This window comes from Odocoileus virginianus, chromosome 34, assembly GCF_023699985.2.
Source record: "Odocoileus virginianus isolate 20LAN1187 ecotype Illinois chromosome 34, Ovbor_1.2, whole genome shotgun sequence".
Classification (NCBI taxonomy): Eukaryota; Metazoa; Chordata; class Mammalia; order Artiodactyla; family Cervidae; genus Odocoileus; species Odocoileus virginianus.
In genome coordinates, this window is record NC_069707.1 from 1,933,306 (window position 1) to 1,956,004 (window position 22,699).

At 50.8% G+C, this 22,699-nt stretch overlaps 3 long non-coding RNA genes across 3 annotated transcripts; 1 reads left to right on the forward strand and 2 right to left on the reverse strand.

Moving 5' to 3' along the window:
* Positions 1–1,822: 1,822 nt before the first annotated feature.
* On the reverse strand, positions 1,823–9,132 carry LOC139033055 (uncharacterized). The gene is made up of 2 exons (XR_011485687.1): positions 3,394–9,132; positions 1,823–3,172 (listed from the first exon to the last, which is right to left on the reverse strand). It is a non-coding gene; the product is annotated as an uncharacterized lncRNA (long non-coding RNA).
* A 2,562-nt stretch (positions 9,133–11,694) lies between these two features.
* On the reverse strand, positions 11,695–18,833 carry LOC139033053 (uncharacterized). Its single transcript, XR_011485685.1, has 3 exons — positions 18,681–18,833; positions 14,143–15,433; positions 11,695–12,630 (listed from the first exon to the last, which is right to left on the reverse strand). It is a non-coding gene; the product is annotated as an uncharacterized lncRNA (long non-coding RNA).
* On the forward strand, positions 12,602–16,907 carry LOC139033054 (uncharacterized). The gene is made up of 2 exons (XR_011485686.1): positions 12,602–13,985; positions 15,234–16,907. It is a non-coding gene; the product is annotated as an uncharacterized lncRNA (long non-coding RNA).
* Positions 18,834–22,699: the final 3,866 nt, after the last annotated feature.

The window sequence follows — 22,699 nt, forward strand, 5'->3', positions numbered from 1 at the left end:
CTCCCAGAGTCCCTGTGGAAGTGTCACTTCCAGTCCAGTGGGAGCTGTGTTCTTCCTTAATTTGACTTTTTCATTCATTCATTCATTCATTCATCCGTTCATTCATTCCACAAACGTTTACTAAGTGCATAGCACTGTGATTTTATTTGCTTAAAATGCCAAAGCTGGTAACAATACGTTAGTTTAAAATTAGCCGAGAGCATCTCCCTGAGCAGAAGAGAAAGGCCCCGTGTGCCAAGCTCGTCGTGTTTGGTGGGAGGACCTGGTTTGGCTGGCTTATTACAGCAGTCCTAGGCAACCGGAGGTCCTTCTGGAACTATCGGCAGCCCTGTGCGTGGTTCAGGGGACAGAGGGACGGACAGGCCCCCTGGGGAGGGTGGGGAGGCGTCACTGCCGGCGCCACGCCAACGTCTGCCTCTGCCCGGAGGCGGGGGGCCGCTGAGAGCCAGCACCCACCACCCAGGTGGCATCCGAGGAGAAAAGCCGCGGTCCTGGAACATGCCGGGAGCTCCAAGGCAGGGCTGGGGTGGAGGGAGTTTGAGGAAGGAACGGGGCTTGAAGGATCAGTTCTTTGTGGCAAGGACACAGAACATCCGAGCTTTCTCTCGGGTACGAACGTTCTTCCTCTGGTCAGATTTTCCAGAGGAAACGTAAGACACCCAGCCAAGTGTGGATTTCAGATGGACACGATGTAAGTAAGCACCACACAGTGCCAAGGACATGTTTATACCCAACATGTATTTGTTGCTTATCTGAAATTCACATTCAACTGAGCGTCCTGTATTTTTCATTTATTAAATCTGGCAACCCTACCCTTGGTTTCACATTTATTCTACAAGTGAGAAATGCAGGCACTAGAAGAATAGAAATCAGGCGCGGGGATTTTTCTTGGAGGTGATTCTCTGTATTGTGTGGGGTTGTATTTAATTTCCGTGAGCTTTGATTTTTCAATAAATGGAAAATGGAGGTACAAAAACATGTGCCTCTCAGAAGCTTCTAAATCCACCGTGAGGATGAATAGAAACAAGGCAGATGGCAATTCTCTGAGTGCTCAGGGAAACTGCATCTTATAATCAAAGGTGTTTGTCACAGGAATGCCTGCAGATGCCCACATCCTGGAGTGCTTGCTGGCACTTCCAGCTGCCACCGCAACTGCGCGGCCCCGGGAGAGCGGTTATGCCCTAACCTCCCGCCCCAGGGACCGGGCTCAGGCTCTGCTCCTGTCTGGCTTCCTCCTTGGGGCCAGAACTGCCTCTGCCTCCAGCTTGCTCCTTCTCCGCACCACTGTGTATTTAATACATTCATATGTTTAAGGAAATGCTTGAACAAGCTGGGGAAAGACGCCACGTCAGAAGATTTAATGTCACTCTTAGGTTGCTCATCCGCGTGCACTCAGAAATGTTCAGTTCCTTGTATCCAGCGAACTATTTTACGTCTGTATTTTTATTTTTCAACTCGGAGAGAATTTAATAAAAACGGCTAGTTTGATGGACAAGTGTTCAGGTTCCTTGTTACGACTGATTCCCTTGAGGGAAGGGGTCCACGGGGTTTGGTCGTTTGAAGTCCCTTGTTTTAGCGTCTTTCTTCTCAGCTCTGTCTATTCACAGCACCTTAATTTAATCAAAGGTGGCGAGCCACAGTCGTTTCTGGTTCTCAAAGCTCAGGAAATGTATTTCATTTCCTTTGGAGGTAGATCAGCCTTACCAAAACAAGTGGTGGCTTTATGATCACCAGCCAAACTCAGCAGTGAAATCTTAAACAAACAACAACCTAATACGCGATGGGTCACATGGCCCACTTTTTAAGAAGGAATTGCGGTTACAATTTTTTAAAAAGCAACTGGAATTTTTATGTCCTTTATTCAAACAGTAGTTACATCACCATTTCACCTATCTGCTATTTCTTGAAGACATTTATAAGATAATAATGAAACAGATGATTCAACTTCTTACATGGAAGATCAGATCACATGTAGACTTTGAGTGGCAAAACTGTAAAAAACCTTAGCGATGATCACTGATAGAGGCTACATAATTAAATCCCATTTTCTTCTGGGAGTGGTATTTAATAAGTCAACTGAAAAGTAATAATCATCATTCCTAGAACAATTTTTAAAATCACTTGTCCTTTTTTATAAAACGAACTTAAATAGACTCACTTGCCCCTCCTCCAAATTTTTTTAGTAGTGTATGTCCTTTGGTTATTTTACTTGTATTTCTTCACTTCCTTTCATAGAAGCAAAGTTCTTGTTTAAACATTTCCATTGTTAGTAGCAACCTTTATTTCACATGTTCCAACAGTTGTTGCTATGTTTTTGCCATTCTGAAAAATAGACCCAGAAATCCAGGAAATCAGCAAAAAAGAGAAGCCCTTCTGTGCATGCAGGTCGACATTGTTGCAGGAGGGTCCGGTTCTATACTTACAAGCTCCCCAAATTTCCCTCTTTTCTTTATAAGTCAAATGATATTTTGCATGTAAAGAGGTACCTTGTGGTAAAAACCTGTAAAGGATTCTTTGGAAGGGCAAATACTCTTTTTTTTTTTAATGTGGATTTAATGTTGTCGCTGTTGTTCAGTCGCTAAGTCGTGTCCAATTCTTTGCGACCCCTTGGTCTGCAGCACTCCACGCTCCCCTGTTTTTCACTATCTCCCAGAGTTTGCCCAAATTCATGTCCTTTGAGTCAGGGATGCCATCCAACCATCTCATCCTCTGTCGTCCCCTTCTCTTCCTGCTCTCAGTCTTTCCCAGCATCAGGGTCTTTCCCAATAAGTCAGTTCTTCGAATCAGGTGGCCAAAGTATTGGAGTTTCAGCTTTAGCAACAGTCCTTCCAATGAATATTCAGGACTTCTCTCTTTTAGGATGGACTGGTTGGATCTCCTTGCAGTCCAAGGGACTCTCAAAAGTCTTCTCCAACACCACAGTTCAAAAGCATCAGTTCTTGGGCTCTCAGCTTTCTTTATGACCCAGTAAAGTCACCTCTTCATTCAACCGTGAGTGCCCTTCTGTGATGTTTCTCGTGCTCTCTTGGAAAGGAGGCATCCCCGTGCCGGACTTGTCCTCCTCCGTTTCCATCATCAAATGCTTCCACCAGGCAACTCTGTCTTTTACAGGTGAACTTCCAAGAGTATAGTGTCCAAACCCAAAACTCCAGACTTGTGTTCGAGGATTGGTCTGAAAATAAACCAAATATTTAAAATCTAGAGGAGCTGGGATGTGAATCTCCACAAATACAGCCATAGTTTTTGTTCCCTTTGGGTAAAGCATCAAGTCTAGGGTAAAATGGTTGCAGTTTAAACGCAATGGGAACTTTACCCGAGACTGCGCCCCCTGAGTGCCCCACCGAACTCCGGCCCTTATCCCATGATTTCTGGAACAGGCTAGAGGGTTCTTACTGTCAAACAGTAGGCGAATGTGGCTTTTGGACAGACATTTCTGCAGGCCATCTTTTTCACTCTCTGGTCCAGCAGCAACTATCCCGCCATGTCTCCTTAATTTCCATCCAGGTTCCTTGTCCTGCTCCAGCCATCATCTCTGGGGAAGCGAGGGTGTGATTGCTGACTGCTCCACGAAGCTGCAGGACTGACAGTCCATCCCTATAGAGGCATGGGGGCTGCACCGACTCTTAAGATGTTTGAGAAGCTCCCGGGATTCTTATCTGATCTGCCAAGGTCAGACTGACTCTCCTTGTGTTCTCGAAGATAAATAACCAAGGCACAACAGGTAAGCGACCTGCTCCATAAATCAAGGCTCGTTGCTGATCAATACTCTTGTTGATGCAGAACCCAGACCATCAGAAGGACGGAGAGGGGGCGTGGTTAACTGCGGTACAAAGATGATGGTGTCAGTGAGGAAGTCCCAGAGCCGTCTCGCAGTGAAGCTGGCAGGGAGGGCTTGGCCGTTTCTACCTGTGGGTCTTCACAGAGCCGGCTGGACAGACGTCTCGAGCATATAGACTACACTGAGTTACATTTCTGAGACTGTGATGAACTTTCTGAATCATAGAATTCTTTGAGATTAAACAATTTTTAGTTTTTTATTAGAATATTTAACAAATCCTTACAGCTTAATAGTTAGTGACCCATGCAGCATTTAGGATGACTTTTTACTTAACACCATCCTTGTTGATGCAAAATTTAACAAGGATTCAAACTTGAGATTTTTTCTACTACAGGAATTACATGAACATTCAGGTCTTGAGACTCTCAGGAGTTTTCTTTAGTTCACAACTCTCCTTCACAAAAATAATTTATTTCTGAATTGAAGAAAGCCGAGTGACATTTTTGCACTTCAATCATCGTCCACTAACTGCGTCTCAAAAACACAGATGCCCGCTGAGCCCTCTGATGCCTTAAGTGTGGCTGCGTGCTTTCACGTTTATGACTTGGGATGATCCTAGATAGATCAGTTATAATGAAATGCAGAAAGTAGGTGCATTTATTTTGGAAACAAAATCAGTGGCTCCAGATAGAACATTTACTAATTTTGACTGTCTCAAACAGAAACAAAAATTATGGGTCAACTTTAGGGTATTTTTTATTGCAGTGAAACTGACCCATGAAATTGTTTGTTCAAATTACTTTATGTGTGCTGTAGAAGGGGCTTCCCAGGTGGTGCTAGTGGTAAAGAACTCACCTGCCAGTGCAGGAGATGTAAAAAGACACGGGTTCGATCCCCGGCTCAGAAACATTCTCTGGAGGATGGCAGGGCAAATCACTCCAGTATTATTGCCTAGAGAATCCCATGGACACAGGAGCCTAATAGGCTACAGTCCATGGGGTCACAAAGAGCTGGACGCAACTAAAGTGACTTAGTACAGCATAGCACGTGGTGTAGAAGACGCAGCAAAAGGAGACTGACTGTTTATGAACAAGAGTCTCATCTCAGATTCAGAATCACTGACAGTGATGATCTGGACACATTCCCCGGGCTGGAGTTGGGACAAAGATTCAGTAGGAGGCCGCTGGACCCCTGGGGGGCGTGGACACAGAAAGCTCAGAAGTTACTGCTAAGCCTCCTCTTTGCTATGGTTACAGAAAATAAGAGCCTATTTTGACAATTATAGTAATTTGGGGGAAATGTTTAAGGTAAAAGGGAATAAATTGCCTTTCTAAAAAAAGAATTTTACAGTGAATCAGGAACCAATTTACAAACCATTATAGCAGCTAACACCTAAGAGGACTTCCTTCAGCAGCTCTGCTCCATCCTGGTTAGTAGACAGAGATGTCCCGTGGGCTGGAGCCCCGAGGGAAGGTTCCGGAAGGAGGCTGAGCTGGGCTACAAGGGGAGAGATGAGGAAGGCTCAGGGCTGAGAATCACGAGACAGGAGAGACGCAGCCTGATCAGAGCTTGAGAACAAGGGTGGCCCGCTGACCTGAAAAGTCAGGCTTCTGGAGGAAGTTTGCAATGTAACACTGGAAATGGCAATTCTCCTAAAATTCATCTATCATTTTAATGAAAACCCGAGCAAACTCCCACCGGGGTATTTTGTGGGTTTTTATAAGCGATTTCTAAGAAAAAAGAATTAGGAAATATTAAAGGTCCAGGAGTAGTCAACAGACGCAGGGAGAGGGGATCCGACTGCCAGATGCCAATATTTATTCTGAAGCTACTGAAAGGACACAGCTTAGAGACTGACCGACACTGAGGGGAAGACAGCTGCTGATGATGCCAGGATGCGGGAACGGGAAAGCCACACCCATAGGAGCTCAGGGTCCTCGTGGTTCAGAGAAAGGAGAGTCCCAAACAGAGATTATTCATGTGGGAAAACTGATGACCTTGGATCCCTAGTTTACAGTGCTTATAAAGCAGTTCCAGGTGGTTTTAGGACACATCTAGAGCAAATCCTTTAAAGCGTTAGTGGAATATACAAATGTATTTCTTTCTTCTGATCCTGGGGATAAGGAAGAAATTCTTATATAAGACTCAAAAAGTGTTACACACAACAACAACAAAATATACTTGATTATATGAAAATTAGAAGGTCTGTTCATCTTAAAGCAACACCAAGAAAGAACACACAGACCACAAAGGAAGGAAATATTCTCTATGCACTTGAACTGAGAATCAGTGTCAAGAATATATAAACAGCTAAATTCAATAGTGAAATGATAAACAACACAGTAGGAAAAAAAAAAATGGCAAAGCCCTGCCTGGGATTTCAGAGCAGAGAAAACACAGGCATTCAGCAAGGGCGCTGGGAGGTTGCTGCCCTCATTAGTAATCAGAGAACCACACATCACAGTGTCTGATTCATAGGTGGGTGGAGGAGCGGGGAAGGGACAGCTCGAGAACTTTCATGAGTTGCAGGAGTTCCAGGTTCCCAGCTGCTGTGGTTTAGAGACTAAACTCTAGTAAGTACTGACTTAAAGAACAGCTCTTGGGACATAAAGAACACAGGCAACAAAATCGGAACCAAATATTCCTCCTCAGGGACACACACACACACAGACACACACACACAGAGACACGCTGCTAACACTGTAGAATGAACACATGAGGAGAACCACAGACAAGATCCAGGACAGCGTTACCTGCTGTCGGGCAGCTGGGGGATGGAGAGCAGAGGGGTGGAGATGGGGCAACACAGATGTGAGCGGCAATGCAGCAGTCCTCTGCTCCAGTTGTATACATCTCGGGTGTTAATCAAATAACTCACACCAAAGAAATGAATAAATAAAATACAAAACGGCTGGAGAGACAAGCATGAATGGAAGATGAGAAAATGTCATGAGTCAGGGGCAATGGTTTATTCCATTATATGAACTTGATTTCTACTTAAAAAAACACCAAAGAAAGCAAAAATTATTGATGCCAGAGTCGGGGAATCCTGCAGGGAGATGCTGGGAGACGCGGAAGCGGAAGGGGTTTTGTACCAGCCACACCAGAGGGCCATCCAAGGCGAGTCACGCCCTGATCCGGTAAGGCTGATGCCCCTACGAAAGCGGACTTCTGGACGCAGAGGGAGGACGGTGAGAAGACCCTGGGCTCTTGGATCCCGGCCTCCAGGCTGGGAGAACAGACATTTCAGTGTTTGAGCCCCGCCCCTATCGGTAGCGTTTTGTTATGCAGCAGCAGCATCCCGAGCTGACTGATGCATTCATACCTCGTGACGTCACCTCGCGTGCAGGGCCTCCGGGCTGGTGGCGTGAGCGTCCCGCCAGCGCCCCCTGGTGACTGGAGGTGGACGTTACCTCTTTTCAGGGATGTCACCCCTGCGGTTCCGAGGCTGGGCTCAAGGCCACGCCGGGGCTAAGTGTCACGTGGGGATCTGAGCCAGGTCTGCGCCCCAGGTCCCAGCTCGCTTTGCTCCGACAGTCTGGGGTTGTTTCCTGAGACCCGCGGAAAGTGCTGGTGCCGTGGGGGCAGGAGGAGGGCAGGGGCGGCGGGACCCAGAGGCAAGACTGAGGTTCTCCTCCAGGCCCTGGTGGTCTTTCTCAGCCCAGCCACGGCTTCTAGACGCTCCGGATCCCAATTCAGAGCCCGCTGCTGGTGATCTCTGCCCCTCTCCCCCACGGCTCATCCTGGGAGCCCTGTTCAGACGGACCCAAACTTCCAGGGACGGTCAGGGCCAGCCGGACCTTCGCGTGTTCCCGCGGGTGGGTGGGCACAGCCTGTGACCTGTGACCTAGGGGCTTCCTCCCACACCGGGAGGCCTGCCTGTTTTCCACAGCGAAGCGTATGGCACTCCATACCTTCTCTCTCAAGCTCGAGTTCCCAGACTACCATCCCCGTCTCCTGGAGGGCGAGTTAATTTAGCTTGACGCTCCGTTTTTACCTTCCTTCTTTGGCTGGCTAACTTTTTCAACTAGGTCATTGCTTCAGAGGTCATCGGTCGGATCAAACGCAGCAAAAACCAGCAATTAGTCAGGAGCTTAACTGCTTTCCTGTGAATTAGGCTAAAAATCCATTGCTTCCTTCATTGTTTTAAAGGCCCTGTGTTGCTGACAATGATTTGTTCATTGTCATCCAAGCCTGTGTTGAAAATATATCTGAAAAAAAGGTTTTCATTTGTACTAGCTTTGTTTATATAGTCCAGACTCTGAATAAAACTTTAGACGTGAAAAATCTACGTTTTTCCAGTGACTTGCATATCTTGTTGTGGAATATCTTTGAATTAGCTCCAACCACCTTTCTGTGGACTTTGTAACTTAGCCGTGTTTGCTCATGGAATTCTTCTCTTAACTAAATTCCCCAAGCCCTGGCCCTCCTCCCAAAACTTCATTTTCCCTCCTTTTGGGGCTTTAAAACACGCATCATAGTTCTGGACCGATTTTTCCCTGATACCTGTAAGAACTGCTGCTTTCGCAGCAGGAGGAGCCCAGACTTGGCTTCACACTCCAGCGGAGCAGGCTCCGTGGGGCGAGGACACGCCGCCTCCATTCCTTTCTGCCTGCTGGGCCGCCTCCTCCCTGGCCTCACCCCCTGCCTTTGAACTCCAGACGTCCTTCTGCGGCTTGGCCTCCCGGCTGAGCCTGGGCTTCCGGTCAGGGAAGTGCAGGCCTACGCCCTGCGGGTATTTACTGCAATTCTGGTCACAACACAAAGAGCCAGTAAAGCCTGACTCCAGGCCTGAGCCTTGTCTTTGACTTTGCTGGGTCTCGACCTGGGACGCACCCGCCCAGCCCTGTCCGCGTCTCCACGCAGCTGTCTTCCCTGTGTCCCTGTGGCTTGAACTCTCCTCTCCTTTTTTTTTTTTTTTAACAGCCACCCGCTGCTGGACTAAGAGCCCACCCGAATCCAGGAGGACTTCACCTTGACATCCCTAACTTAGTGATTGGTGAGGGCCCCATCTCCAACTGAGGTCAGAGTCACGGGTACTGGGAGTTCGGGGGAGCACGTTGGGGGAGCACATCTCTGGGGGAGCACGAGCTGACCTGCTGCCCACGCCTGGGGCTGAGCGAGAGGGGCAGATGAGGTCCCTGGTGACTCAGGATGGGGAACGGCCAGAGTCCGTGAGTCCCCGTCGTGTGCCCAGGGCCGTGACAGCGAATGCTGTTAGTGGGCTCACAGGGGGCCCCCAGGCCTGCGGGTGAGGGGCCTCCTGGTGGCAGGTGGGGGAGGACCGAACTGTGACCCTTGGGACGTGGCCACTCCCGTGGACATAGGGCCGCAGCTGGAGTCCCGGGCCCCACGTTGTGCCTCCCGTGGACGTGCCCCCGCTGCTTCCTGACTGTCCGCATCTCCACCCCTTCCTCCCGGCGCCGGCTCCCCGCTCCTGGCAGGGACTCTGCTGGGGTTCCGGCCTGAGGAAGTCACCCGGCTTTCACGGCAAGATGTACTCTGCGTTCTAAACCTCAGCAGCAGCCGGACCTCACCTGGGGCACCCGGGTCCTGCAGGAGCACGTGCCGCAGAGATGCCGTCAGGGGCCCTGCCCTGGGACCGTCTGCCTTCCGTTGCCACCGCACAGGGCCTGGAGGGCTGCTCTCGAGGGGAGGGTCCGGGCGCTGCCCTCGGCCGTGTGCCCATCCGCGTCTTCTCTTTCGGTCATCCTCACGACTGGATTTGGTCATCCTCGGAGCAGGACACGACTGGATTCAACACACGCCGCGTCTCTGCGGCTGCCGGGGCGCTGGGGGCGTGGAGCGTGAGCAACCACGCCCAGGGCAGAAGGCACTCAGCGAGCCCGGCCAGCACTCACAGCACCGGGCGGGTGCTGGGCCGGGTAAAGCTGGGCTTTACCACTTACCGCTTTCTTCTTATAAAAGTTGAAACTGCTTACTGATAACGAGTCCTTTTACCATGCGATCTATTCTACGTGCTCGCTTCTGCTCTGATCCCCCTTCTCCAGGTCGGATGATGAGACAGCAGTCCTCAGTGGACCAGAGTTCCGGTAGGCTCGGTCACGGGAGAGTCGCGGGGTCTGCCCAGGTCTCGCCGGCTTCAGGTCTCACAGAGCGCGGGCTCCTTGTCCTGCAGACGCCAGAGCTCTCTGTCCCCACCGCCGCGGTCTGTGGGTGGCAGTGACCTATCTGTGGGGCTGGGTCTGTGCTTTTCCCAAGGTGCTTTCCCACAGTTTCCCCAGTAATCCTCAACTGCCCCGTGAGTGTGGTAGAGCTCGTCTGCTTCAGTAAATAGGTGTTAGAGTTCCATCCCTGGGTTGGGAAGATCCCCCGGAGTAGGAAATGACAACCCACTCTAGTCTTCTTGCCTGGAGGATCCCATGGATGGAGGAGTCTGGCGGGGTACGGTCCATGGGGTCATAAAGAGTCGGACACGACTGAAACAGCTTTGCACAGATATTAGTGACTTGCTTAAATTTCCCTAGATTTCGACAGAAGTCATAGTGCTGGTCCCAGAAGCTGGGTGGATTTATTTCTGAAAAGCTGGTGAATTCCTGTAACATGAGACCTTTGTACGTTTCATTTCCTTACTGTCAGTATAGGAGGGAAGGCATGAAGTCCCGTGGTCACGTGGCATAACCCCGAGGAAGTGGCTCCTCCCGTGTGCAGGCTGGTGTGGGGGGCGTTTCCTGCCCCCGCAGCAGTGCTGTGAGCCACGCAGGCTGTGTGGCGTTATCAGCCCCGGTTCTATTAGACTGCGCCTCTGATAGAACTCCGGGAGAGAGGGGATGTGGGTTCCCATCTGTGCTGTGAAGTTAGCAGCTCTTGCAGCCTTATGTTACACTATGCTCTTTTCTCCTGTGAATGTATATTAACAGATACGTGTGTATGTGTGTGCATGTGTATCTACGTGAACACACACATTTGCTTTCTTCAGCTTTACCACTTACCGCTTTCTTCTTATAAAAGTTGAAACCGCTTACTGATAACGAGTCCTTTTACCATTCGATCTATTCTATGTGTTGTGTGCTTAGCAGGCTTGCCATTAGAACCATTCATTTGTTTTACGTGTGATTCCATCAATCAAATGCTAGGGCTGCAGGCTGCCCTAGAACATCGCGCAGTTTCCCAAGGTGATAAAGGTCAGGCAGTCGAATAACCAGCCAAGGCCTCCTTCCCCTGGCCCTCGCAGGGCTAGCTTCGGTTCTACACAGCCCTGCTTTCCAAGGTGTGACACGTCATGTGCTGTGACCTCGCCTGTGTATCACACTAACCCAGAGATCCAGCTTTCCCCGGAGACCTCCTACCTGTTTCCACATCCCACTCCCCCCCATCCCTGGCCCACCTCCTTCTCGGCAAGAGTGCTGCTCCATATGAGGACCCACGTGCCACCCCCATCAGGGTCTCAGGGCACGTGTGCTTGGCCTGGAACCACCAGAACCTTCTGCCAAGATTTGGATGCCACAGGAGGGTGTTGACTTGGAAACTCTTCTCTTAAGGTCAGTCTGGTTTTTTTGTGCCTGACAATCACCAGGCCAGCCTCTCCTGCACCAGCTCAGGGATCACAATCAATACAACAGGGTTGGAGCGCACCCCTCTAACGCTGAGATGGTAGGAAAATGCAGGATTTGCCCGTGAGATGCAAGTAGTAATTCCACAGAATGATGAAAGCTGCACGAGGAAAAAGAGAACCAATAATTATGGTCCGAGCTGCGATCTTCAAAGAAGATGTCGAATGGAAGCTGAAGGAAAATCTGTAAGACAGCATGTGTGGAGCAGTGAATGACAGCTAACAGTTGGGGAAATCGTGGTCAAATATTTAAAACCAAAAGTCCCCAGGGGGGCCTGGGGATCATCTAAGACACTTTGTTAAATGCCGGTGGAAACGACACAATACATCTAAATACCACGTGAAGGTCCAGCTAAATTTTTTATAAGTGTGTTTCACAAAGAAGGAAGCCAAACAAACGTCTACCCTCCGGTTGTGCAGGAGGAAAATTCGCAGTGATTTTTTCTTCAAACTCGTGCCAGCACTTCTCACGTTCCAGGCTCTGTGCTGGCTGCTGGCATCAAGTCCATCCTCAGAGCCAGCCATGGTCTCTGCACCTGCGAGCCCTGGATCCCACGGAGAAGATTCACCAGAAATACACGTGGAGAGGAATCTACGCCATGGAAGAGGTGACTTGCCGCTGAGATGTGGAGAAGAGGGTTGCTGCGGATGGCGGGGATGGTGGAGGAGAAGGGCGAGAGTGAGCAGGATTCCTGAGCTCTGGAGTGGGCCCAAAGTGGAAGAGAAGCTGGTTTTCTGGATACAGATAGAATGCGAGGATTTACATTCAGGACAGGAGAGGTAAGGTATCAGAGCATGACTGAAACAGACAGGGTAAGACAGCCACACGGCTTCGGGCCCTCGGGAGACACCCCATGAAGTTGAAGAGCTGAATCCTTGAACAGGGTCAGGAAGGACTAAGAAGAACTCGTTAGCAATAGATTTATGAGGACCTATTGATGATGCTGGAAACAGCCTAGCAGGTGCCCCAGTTCCTGATATCAGTGTCATGGGCCCCAAGCTTGTCCTCACTTGTGGGGCCTTAAGAGCAGAGCTCTTGGCCCTGGAGGAGGACTTGACTCTCTGCGGAACTGGGTCTGCCCGAGGCCCTGTAGGATGGGACACGGCTGCCACTCCCGCCTGGTGAGATCCAGCACCACCTTCTGCCTCACCATCTGGTCAAGAACTCCCAAGCACTCCACAAGCATCATGCTGCCTCGGGCAAAAGCGTGGGGCTGGTTTCAGGATCCGGTGTCCTTTGAGTGGCCGGAGGTGAGAGAGTCGCTGGAAAGAGCAGAGTCTGGAAGAAGAATCCCAGAGATGCCGTCACCTTCTGTAGGACAGATACTAATGGAGTTTACTCCATGCTAGGCTGGGTGTGTAATTGTTTCCAGGCCCAAGATTATCCTCCTGCTGATCACAAAACAAGCCAATCAACAAAGACGCAAGTAGTTGAGGTGAGAAATAGCAACTTCATTCAGAAAGCCGGCAGAGCAGAAGAGAAGGTTGTGGGCCTGTATCCTGCAGATCCACCCCGCCTCAGTTAGCATTCAGATCTCTTTTATACTAAAAGGAGAGGAGTTAAGTCCTGGTTCTGGGCAACCTCCGGAGGGGATGTGTTATTAATAATTTCTTCCTTCCTTCAACTATTCACAGGTGGGCTGGTTGGGAAATTTCCTGTGAGCTAAATAAAGGTATTTTAGTTCAACGCCCAGGTATTGGAAGCAAGGTTCCCAGAGATGGGCCATTATGTAAAAGTTAAGCTTATAGACAGCATCTGTTGAGTGATCAACTTGGGGCTTCCCTGATGGTTCGGTGGTGAAGAATCTGACTTCAGTGCAGGAGATGCAGGAGACACAGGTTCAATCCCTGGGTCAGGAAGACCCCCTGGAGTAGGAAATGACAACCCCCTCCAGTATTCTTGCCTGGAAAATCCGTGGACAGAGGAGCTTGGAGGGCTGCAGTCCATAGTGCCGCAGAGTCGGACAAGACTGAAGTGACTTAGCACAAAGAGGGTGTGGGAACCTCCCACAGGCTTGAGCTGGCGTGCGTGTGGGACATTATTTCTTTGTTCCTTCTGTCAACAAGAGGTCCAGGGATTGTTGACAGAACACAAACCCTTTCCCCCCAGTGAAAAGCTGCCTTTCAGATGATAACAATTATCTACCCGGGTACCAAAAATGTCCATGCGCCTTAAACACGTAACGTATGTGTTCCCTGAGTTGCTTTGCTGTTCTTTACTTGCTCCGGCGTGTCCAGCTCTCCGCGACCCCGTGGACTGCAGCCTGCCAGGCTCCTCTGTCCTTGGGAGTTCCCAGGCAGGAATCCTGGAGTGCGCTGCCACTTCCTCCCCGTGTCCTGCGTTAGAGGGGTGCAGAACGACTACCCCAGCCCTTTTCTCTGACTTAGTTCGAGGAGCAGACAGTCTGGTCCTCTCCTCCCCGGGGCTCTGTCTGCTATTGTTTCCCTGTCCTGAGAACACTCCCACCCCAGGCACCGAGGCTTCCTGGCCAGGCAGGAAATAATTCATTGTCTGGGCCCTCAAAGCTGCAGTCATCCCAAACATGGCCTGTTTTCCAATGCCCGCTCCCCGCCTGTCAGGAGGTGCTGTGCGTTTGGGCACAGAGGCTGTCGGGCGGGATCCTGCGTCAGGAGGTGAGGTGGGAAAGCGGCGAGGGGCCTTCTGCCCCCGGGGGTGGGGGGTGGGGTATGGGGGATGGGGGGCGGGCAGACACAGCGCCACAGTGGTTTCTGTCTGAGGGTCAGCTCTCACACCCTCCACGAGGCACCCGGTGAATGCCCAGCTTCTTACCTTGCTCAACACGTATTTCCAATTTGTGTTTGTACAGCGCATATGCTTAGTTGCTGGTGGGACCCCATGACTGCATGTTATGTTTTTCTTCCATTTATGGCACAGGCGAATTTCATGTTTTTGAAGGACTCTGCCTCCGGTCAGTTTTAATGATGTTATTACTTCAGTCCAGTAGCTGGTGAATCTTCAGTGACTCAGGGGTTAAAACTAAGCTCATCATTCAAGGGGTGTTTAGAAACAGGGAGGGGGTGCAGCATCCTTGACCTTGAAGGCGGTCAGTCAGCTGCGGCCCCGCCCTCCTGGGAGGATGGAGGCGCTTCCCTCCACCTCCTCCCAGACAGGACGTGCCTCTCCTCCGCTGTCTAATCTGCCTTTTCTTACATCAGATTCACCTCCCGTGGTACCTTGTTTTCCTCTGGCTTTCCGTTGCCTAGGATACCAAATAGGGCCGTGGCAGGGGCTGAGCGAGGGCGGGGGGCTGTGTGTTCTCTGGAGCTCGCCAGGTGGAAGGAGGGGGGCGCCTCTTTATCCAACAAGAATTTCTGCAGCCGCCGGGCAGCCTCATTAGGGTTTTCCCATGCCACCTCACAAAGGACAGCAGGCGCAGACAAAAGTGAGATGCTAGCCCGCTGTATCCCTTTGTCCAGGCCTGGCTGGACCTCCGGGCTGAAGCATGCATAATTCAGAGCAGCTGGTTCAGGGCATTGTGCTCCCCTGAAAGAAAGGGTGGCCCTGGGGAGGAGGGGTCGAGAGACATAGGTTGGTCTAATTAGGAAGACCCAGTTGGGCTTAATATTTACATAAGGCAGAGCTAAAAATTTCTCAGGTTGTCAAGAAGAGGAGAAAGTAAGAATTTAACCTCGCGGAGCAAGGTAAATGGAAGTGAAGCGCTTTTTAATTTTCATGGCATTTCGCCTCTGAAACAGTCTTTGGTGCGTATGGTCAGAACGCAGGCTTTGATGCCCACATGCTAAGGCTGCCTGTCTTAGAAAGATTTCTGAAATCATCAGCACTTTTTCCCGGGATGCGTTCAGGTCGCGTTATCTCATGGGATTCATAGGACCGTTTTGTCCCCGTTTTCCTGCGAGCAGACCAGGCTGATGGAGCTGTGCTCACGGCCTCCGGATCCTGCAGACCCTGCCAGGGACCCAGGCAGCATGCCCCTCGGTCCTGCTTCAAGCCGCTTGCCCATCAGCTGGCCCTGGGGGCGCCCACCGGAGCAAGGCAGAGGCCCGGCTGGCCTTGTCACCAGTTTCCTGCTCGTCACCTTCAACCTCCATCATTCGAAGAACTGTGCAGGAAAAGGGAAGTAAGAAAAAGAAATCTGTTCTGAAATTCTTTAGTAATTCTAGTGTCATGCAATGGCAAGGCTGTTCTTGTTTTCCATCTGAAGAATTCAGTGGAAGATGGGACTTCTCTGCTGGTCCTGTGGGTAAGAATCCACCTTGCAACGCAGGGGATTCGGGTTCGATTCCTGGTCGGAGAACTAGGACCCCACAGGGCTAGGTGCAACTAAGCTCACCTGCCCCAACTTCTGAGCCTGTGCGCTCTGGAGCCAGAGCGCTGCAAGTGCTGGAGAAAGAAGCCTGCCTGCCCCAGCGAAGAGCCCGCCCCCAGTGGCAGAAGATCTGGCAGGCAGTAAGGGAAGTCCCCGGGGCCGCAACCAGGACCCAAGGCCGCCAGGCAGACACGGAAATCGAGCAAGCCTCATTCCATCTATAAAAAAGGATTCAGTAGGAGGTGCTTTTGCTCTGGAACAGGGCGTCCCCATTTCTGATTGTTCTAGTCGTCCTTAAAACCCTTGACTCTCAGAGTCACCTGTGACTCCTGACTGTGTGGTGGGGTCTCCTCCTCCAGTGGGGCCCGAGGGGGTGCTGGAGGTCAGGTACATGTGCACGCGTGTGCACACACACACACAGAGAAATACATACACACAAATATACACATACAAACACAAATATACACAAAAATACATACACATAAACACACACAGACAAATACACACACACACAGAAATACATACACATATATACATAGAGGTTTCCCTGGTGGCTCAGAGAATAAAGCATCTGCCTGCAAGGCGGGAGACCTCGGTTCGATCCCTGGGTCGGGAAGATCCCCTGGAGAAGGAAATGGCAACCCACTCCAGTATTCTTGCCTGGAGAATCCCATGGACGGAGGAGCCTTGTAGGCTACAGCCCACAGGGTCACAAAGAGTTGGACATGACTGAGTAATTTCACTTTCGATATACATACAAACAAATATACACAAACAATACATACACATACGCACAAATACACAAAAACATGCATACACAAATCATACACATGTGCTTGTTTGTGTGGTGTGTGTGGTGTGGATTTCAACAATTGGGAGGAATTAACATTTTAGCAATATTAACTCATTCAATTCACGAACACTGTCTATTTCTTCATTTGTTGAAATCATCTATCCTATGTATTGTATTTTCAATTGTTTTTTAGGTCTCGCACTTATTTTGTTAAAGTTCTCCTTAAGCATGTTTTTTGTGCTTTTATGTAAGATTTTTTTAAAAATTAAAAAAAATAAAAAAAATTATTTTCCAACTTTTGCATTGCTAATGTATGTAAATATAGTGGACTTCTGTTGGTATTGTAGGTATCCTACAATTTTGTTCAATTACTCTGTACCTTTGGAAGTCTTCTGTGCCAATTCCTTAGAATTTTCCAAGTTCTTAGTCATGTCATTTGCAAATAAAGGCAGATTTTAGGCTGCCTTACCAGTATGTGTAAGCTGTATTTCCATTCTTGGCTTAGCTCACTGGCTCCTGCAGCCTTGAGTAGAAGTGGTGGGGACACACATTCCCACCTGGTTCACAGTCTTAGGGAGCAAAGGGTCTTCACGGTGACCCTCAGGGAAGGTCCCTCATCATCCGGCCTGTGACGTTGCCCCCTCCAGGCCCAGCGCTGCAGCCGGGAAAACCTCACCCTCTTGTCTGGGCCTGTGAGCAGGGCCTGGGGCTGCGAACACCGCACCGCGCTCGCAGCTGGGGGGACCCCCCACACAGGCGGAGCTGGAGACGACAGGGGCACACTCTATCTCGGTCTGCGTCTACCTGAGCTTCCCTCCTGCAGACAAAGCCACGGTGAGGTGGCTGTGCGGGGCCGTGGGACGCCTGGGCATTGTGGCTGTTTTGGGGGGAAGTCCGTGTGGGAGGCTCTGGGGGTCCAGACCCCCTCACCTGCGTGCAGCCGGCCGACTCGCCCGGCACCCTGAGGGACCCGTTTCCTCGCCTGTGGCCCGGCCAGGACGGCACCCGCAGCGGTGAGCAGTCCTGAGGACTGAGCGGCTTCCTGCGGGCACACGCCCAGGAGTGCACGCGCACGTTAGCTGTTCCTGCAATGAAAGCACGCATGCTTCCCAAACTCATTAGACCCATAAAGCCTATTTTTATGAATGTCTTCTGAGACGAATGTTTCTTGGAACATATTTTTGAAAAATCTGTGCAGTGGAAAAACAATGGATTTTGGACTTAGACTCTAAATCTATGGGGAATTTTCTTTCAGTTTTGGTGTGGGTGGTGTATTACACTGAGCAATTTCTTTGTTTTCGAACAGAGTGCATGGGAGGTAAAATATCTTTCTTTTACTCTCAAAGTTAAACAACAATTTGGCTGACTGTCAGGTTCCCATACTCTTTCCCTCTGGCTTCCCAGGTGGAGCTATAGTGGTAAAGAATCTGCCTGTCAATGCAGGAGGCGTAAGAGACATGTGTTCGATCCCTGGGTCGGGAAGATCCGCTGGAGGAGGGCATGCCAATACTCTTTCTCTCAAATTCCTGCTTTTTAAACTAACTGCTTTTTAAACTTGTTTGTTCAGTTGCTAAGCTGTGTCTGACTCTTTGCTGAGCCCATGGACTGCAGCATGCCAGGCCTCCCTGTTCATCAACAACTTCCAGAGCTTGCTCAAACTCATGTCCATCGAGTCAGTGATGCCATCCAACCATCTCAGTCTCTGTCATCCCCTTCTCCTCCCGCCTTCAATCTTGCCCAGCATCAGGGTCTTCTTGAATGAGTCAGTTCTTCGCATCAAGTGGCCAAATTATTGGAGTTTCAGCTTCAGCATCAGTCCTCCCAATGAATATTCAGGGTTGATTTCCTTTTACGATTGACTGGTTTGAGCTCCTTGTTGTCCAAGGGACTCTCAAGAGACAAATTTCCTATACTAAACGCTGTTTAAATTTAGTGTCACAATAAGGGCCTTGGTCTGGAGAGGCCAGATTCTCCCTCAGTCTGATTCTTCTTCATAAATCACCGTCCCCCACACAGGAATTATAGCATTTCCTCCTACATGGAGTCAAGAGAACCGACCAGTTTGCGTTTATATGTGCATTCTGCCCACCCCTAGCGGTGGGGTTCAGGAATTTTCCTGTTACACATTTGATTATGGCTCCCCAGGCCTGGCGCACCTTTGTGAGGCAGTTATTGTCATGCTGACACTTTGTAACAAGCTGCCCCAACCTCCACGGCTGCAGCCAGGCCCACGCGTTCCCCGCTCACCGGTCAGCGCGGACTCCAGCTGCAGAGCTGAAGTCACAGGGACCTCTGCTCACATTCTCTGCTGTGACCAGCTGCTGGGCCGTGTGCCTCTCTTCCTGGCTACGGAAGATGTTCGGAGCAAAGTGAGTCTTCTGGGCAAAACTGACAGGAACAGGACCAGGCACATGCTCCTCCTCTAGTCTGGCAGGTCCAGAGTCCCCCCTGGGGGTGCGGGGCGGGCAGGGGCAGGCACTGGGGCGGTAACTGGAACACGTGCCTGGTTAAGTCACGGGGCCCCTCGCTCTGGATTGCATAAAATCCCTCTTTCTTCTTAATCTCTCTCTCCTGCCTCTCTCGTCTTAATGCTAGGCAAGTTGTATATGAGAGTTTTCTAACTCAATAATCTGGTTTTAAGCGTAAAAGCAGGAGTAAAAATAACGTATAAACCAGGGAGAATCATTCAACGTAACTGATGATCAAAGAAGTGCAAATAACAGCCCATAGAATCAGACTGTCCACTGGATCCGAGGCATTTGGGGGGCCCGAGCTGCCTCCCACGCTGCCCGTGGTGTCAGGCCCTCAGGCTGAGGCCGAATCAGGAAGAAGGGACCCCGCTCCTTGACGGCTCCTGATGCTGGAGGCTCCACCCAACCCCGTCCAAGCCCTCGGGTCGGCACTGCAGAACTTCAGTGAACTTGCTGTGTGCTCCAAGCTTCCGCCTTTTGTGCTGAGACTGAGCCGTCCAGTGGGCCGGCCACTTGTCAGGCACGTGCCGTCCGGGGCACCCGAAAGCCGCTCATCCAAACTGGGACGAATTGTAGATAGAATCATAGTCGTTACATATGGAAATGATGAGCTTTGGATATTTGAGTTACATAAGATATGCCGTTAAAATTAATTGCAGCTATTTATTTTTTATTTTTTTTAATGTGACTCCTAGGAAGTATACTATTATGGATATGGCTTGCATTAAATTTCTACTGGACCTTATATTTCTGCAGGTTGCTCCATTATACTTGACATTGTAGGCTACTGGACACTGTATCAATAGTCTGCTGGACGTTACTGCCTCAAAACAGTTACCGACTGCCTCAAGTCATTTAGGTTTAGACAAAGGCTATGCCCTAAATTTTATTGTTTTATTGTTCTTAAAAAACAAAAATAATTGTATTATGCTTATCTATTTGGCCTTTTATTGTGCTTTACTTGACCTTCTGTTATATTTTATCTTATAATTCTTAGTCTTTTTTACAATGATGTATTTATTTTTATCTCTGGTTTATTTTAAATGGAAAAGAGGAAATTACACCTCAGAGAGAGATTGTGTTCAAAAAGGGTCGCTAGTACTTTTTAAAACTTCCTCCCATTTCCACCAAGGACTTTCCGGCGCAGAGGGGCTGTGTCTCCTCCCGTGAGAACGACCCCCCCCCCGCCCCCGCCCCGTGTTCAGCCTCAGGGTTTCAGCGCCCCAGCAAGCCCTCCATCTGCCGTCTCACAGGAGGACTTCGCAGGCCCGACTGGGAGGGACGCCGGCTCCTGTGACTCCTGGGAAACGTGGACTCTGTCCTGACTGCTCAGCTGTGCCTCCATGCAGGAGCTCCTGGGGCCAAGCCACTGCCCTCGATGGCGGGGCTCCCCGGGGACTCCCAGGCGCTGGCCGACGGCGCGCCAGGTCAGAGCAGGGAGCCTGCTTCTCCAGGCCTATCTCCATCTTTGCATCCTCCCACCCCGCCCCCCAGAGGCCCCCTCCTGGCTCACTGACCACCGTGGGTGGCGGGCAGTGACTCCACTCCCAGACCCCTGGCCGACCTCCCCGTTTGGGCTGGGCCTCCACCCGGCCTCCGGCTCCAGGACAGGAGGGGAGTCGTGCAGGGCGGGAAGGGCCCCGCTCTCCTGGGCTCCTTCTCAGCAGCCTGGGAGGGACACGTGGGTCCGGCACGAGCCGGGTGCTCTCGAGGGGACAGGGTCACTGGGAGCAATGCGGACTTCAGCTTCCCTGTCTCTGAGCCCAGAAATATTCAGACACACATCCTTTGGGACCACGAATCCCTCCTTGGGCAAGTCCAAGGCCCTGGCGTCATCCCAGCCTCCGCTTGGCTGCAGAAGCACCTCAGGCGGAGGGTCTGTGGTCTGCCATCGCCTGCACATTGGGCGGGACGGCGCCCTGGTCACCAGGAGCTTGAGAAACGGCCCGGGGGCTCCAGGGTGGGGGGACGCGGGGCCCAGGAACCAGCGAGTTTCCCACTCATTCAGAACCCAGTCTCCACAGCCCGGAGCACACAAAGCCAGCGGAGCAACCACGATGGAACAGGAAGCAACTGGGTCCCCTGTTAGAGGCGCACTAAGGATGCAGACCAAACGTTTCCTTTTGGTCTACAAGAGTGCACCTTCCCCAGGCCTAGACAGGAAGGAAACCGCATGGGGAGGGGCCTTGGCCCCGGGGACAGTGGCCTGCCCACCGCTAGGGGACGGGAAGGACAGCAGCGTCCTGCGGAGACGCTGAAGTCAGGCGTGAACGCACGAGGGGCCTCGCGGCGATTGGCACGGCAGCAGCAGAGGGCAGCGGGGAAGGCGCGGTCGCTCAGTAGGTGGGGTCAGGAAGAGGCGCAGAGGTGGAGGAAGCAGCCTCGCCCTTCCTCGGCCCGTACCCAGAAGGAAACGTCGGGCGACCAGCGTGAAGGGAGATGCTCCGAGTCCTGCAGAGGGAAGACAGGCAAGTGCTCTTGCTGGAAAGAAAAGTGAAAGTGAAGTCGCTCAGTTGCATCCCACTCTTTGCGACCCCACGGACTGTAGCCCACCCCGCTCCTCCGTCCATGGGTTTTTCCATGTAAGAACACTGGAGTGGGTTGCCGTTTCCTTCTCCAGAGGATCTTCCCAACCCAGGGATCTTGGAGAGAAAAGAGATTTCTACATAAGATCCCCAAGTTCCAAACCACAGGCAGTAACGCTGAAGGCTTGGTGGCCTCATAGTTACGCAGGAGGCAGGGACAGAGTTAGCACGTGGATGGCAGAAGAACTAAAACAGCTGAGAACTAACATATCCAGGAGACTGGGAACACTTGCTAATCAGCAATAAGACCATCAGCTCGAGAGAAAAAGAGGCAAGTTCTGCAAAGTTTTAACAGAGGAAGCAGCATCAGCAGCCACCAGCAGGTGAGGTGTTCGGTCCCTCCCACATTCAGAAAAAAGCAGACGGACAACCTGTTAGCACCGGAATTGGCAGAAATGCAGGTGGTTGATGGGTCCCAGCAGTGGGTTAAGACACTGTTCCCGAGACTGGCAACCCCTCCCAGCACAGACTCCAGGGGAGCCTTGCCCGCCTCTGCATGGACGCCCTCATGGAGCAAGGAGCTCGGGCGGCACAGGGGAAGTCACGGCGTCTGTGAGTGGCAGGCGTGTCACAGGGATCCAGGAGTGGGTTACTGTAACAGACAGCAGCAAGGAGCGATATTTTAACATGCATTTTATTGAAGCTGATTTACGACGTTGTGTTAATTTCTACTGTACAACACAGTGATTCAGTTATACATACACACATTCTTCTTTACAGTCTTTTCCATTACAGTTTGTCCCAGGATATTGAATATAGGTCCCTGCGCTGTCGTAGGACCCTGCCGTTTACCCATCCTGTATATAATAGCTTGTATCTGCTAACCCCAGGCTCCCAATCCTTCCCTCGAGAGATTTCAAAGCACAGCAGGAGCGGGAAAAAGGAAGACACTGATTGACACTTAAAGTGCAATATAATTTACGTAAGTTAAAAGACCTGAAGACAAGATAGAGTGTGTTACACTCTCAGGGGCCCACACGTGTCTGAAGGTATAGAGCAGAGTAGTTGGGGCCCAAGACAGGGAAGGGGCTGAGAGCGAGGGCAGGGTATGGAGGAAAAGAATGAAACAGCACTGTTCACAGCATGTCAGGACGATCCTGAGTGTTTCGTGGGTATTACACTGAATCCCTAAGCTTTTACTTAGCAGGAATTATGGAAATGGGAACAGGTACAGAGTTCAGTGAGAAAATGTGTTTTCCTGCAGGAAATT